Below are 2,500 nucleotides of genomic sequence, written 5' to 3' on the forward strand. Positions count from 1 at the left end.
CTAAAAGTTAAACAGCGAAGCAGAAATACGTGACGTTTTTGGTGCAGTCTCGAACCAGATGTCAGCGCTCAATGTTGCCTGAATCTGTTTTTCATCTTGAGCCAGACAACAAAACAGTTGCATCCTGGTTAAAGCGTTTGAACTCTGACCTTGGGCTTGAGAAAGGTCACCGGGGTCACAGTAGTCACTCGAAAGGTCGCAATAAGTTTGAGGGGTAGACACATGGCATGGTATGTGACTTTGATGAGGAATATTCTTTCCGCTTTCTGTCTTCTCTCAACATGAGACAGAACAGGCACACACACACACACACACACACACACACACACACACACACACACACACACACACGCACACACGGACACACGCACGCACACACACACACACACACACACACACACACGCATGCACACACACACACACACAAACACGCACACACGCACGCACACACACACGCGTGCACACATACTTTTCTGATGGTTAATCACACTTGTCTCCTGTCCTAACTCTGCTCTGCTATCCAGCTGTGTGAAAAAAAAACATTGGATCAGTGTCTCACACACACACGCACGCACACACACGCACGCACGCACACACACACACACACACACACACACACACACACACAGGACCGACACCCTGCTGAGCCCTCGAGGAACTCAACGCCAGCAACATAAACACCCACTCCGCACTAACACAAATCACACAGAGAGGGAAAGGGAAAGCACGGTGCTCTATTCTGTCTTACAAATCACCGCCTTTCCCTCGAGGACATGTCACACAGTACCCCACTCTCCTCCTTCTTCTCTGGTTTTAGTCCTCCTGATGTCTTAAAGGGATAGCTCACCATTTTACACCACAGAGACAGACGGCTCCTTAACTTGAACATGGTGCTCTGAGGCCTATAGGAACTGTAACCCATGATCCAGTTTGAGTTGTTTAACCTGTTATGGACAGACGGGCCCATCATTAGGCCCAAATTCCGCTTTAATTTGATTTTTAATTTGATGATTGATTAGTTTATCTCCTTGTTCATGTGTAATATGTTGGTGAGTCTGAACTATGATCTGAGAATATCCACACAAATCTTCAAGGTGTGACCTATCCAATGGCATCCTGCTTTTGTATCTGATCATCATTTTTCTAATGTTAGAAGCAGTTTGGGTCTGTTTTTTTAGGTGGCATTAGTCTAATATGGCGTTCAGCTGAAGAGGTTTTTCAGTAGCCATTGTTAGCGGTGGCTAAAGTTAGCTAAAGTTAGTAGTGAATGCTTAAACACCTCTGTTACAACCCGGCTCACTAGGGGAGGGTTAAGGTTAGGGTTAGGGTTAGGGTTAGGGTTAGGGTTAGTGAATGCTTAAACAACTCTGTTACAACCCGGCTCACTAGGGGAAGGTTAGGGTTAGGGTTAGGGTTAGGGTTAGGGTTAGGGAATGCTTAAACAACTCTGTTACAACCCGGCTCACTAGGGGAGGGTTAGGGTTAGGGTTAGGGTTAGGGTTAGGGTTAGGGTTAGGGAATGCTTAAACAACTCTGTTACAACCCGGCTCACTAGGGGAGGGTTAGGGTTAAGGTTAGGGTTAGGGTTAGGGTTAGGGTTAGGGAATGCTTAAACAACTCTGTTACAACCCGGCTCACTAGGGGAGGGTTAGGGTTAGGGTTAGGGTTAGGGTTAGGGTTAAGGTTAGGGTTAGGGTTAGTGAATGCTTAAACAACTCTGTTACAACCCGGCTCACTAGGGGAAAGGGAAGCAGCATAAAGCCAGATGGATTTGGTAAATTAAAGTTATTTTATTAACAAGGAACATAGAAGGTCTTTTTGTAAAGGTAACAAAGGTAACACAACAAAGGACAAACTGTGAACCATGGATGACAGTTTGTCCTGGCCCATACACCAGAGGTGAAGAATCAGCTGACTATAAGGTGTGAAATAGTGAACTATTCCTTTATCTCTTTTCACTCTCTCTCTCTTTCCGTTTGCTCCCTCTCTCTCTCGTTCTCACGTGGCCTGTCTGCTCTCCAACTTTCTCTCTACTTTCTCTCTACTTTCTCTTTACTTTCTCTCTACTTTCTCTTTACTTTCTCTCTACTTTCTCTTTACTTTCTCTTTACTTTCTCTCTACTTTCTCTTTACTTTCTCTCTACTTTCTCTTTACTTTCTCTCTACTTTCTCTTTACTTTCTCTTTACTTTCTCTTTACTTTCTCTTTACTTTCTCTCTACTTTCTCTTTACTTTCTCTCTACTTTCTCTTTACTTTCTCTTTACTTTCTCTTTACTTTCTCTTTACTTTCTCTCTACTTTCTCTTACTTTCTCTTTACTTTCTCTTTACTTTCTCTCTCTCAACTCTCACTGTCCGTCTGCCCCCCCCCCCCCCCCTTTTAGATATGCACTGCACTCATTCAGTCTAAAACAGATCCCCTTTTCCAGCCAGTTCTGCTGATGTTCCCTGACAAACTTCAGGGTGAACCCCAGGCTGCTCTGTACCCATTCAGGCTCCAG

Source organism: Argentina silus (genome assembly GCF_951799395.1).
Source record: "Argentina silus genome assembly, chromosome: 22".
Lineage (NCBI taxonomy): Eukaryota > Metazoa > Chordata > Actinopteri > Argentiniformes > Argentinidae > Argentina > Argentina silus.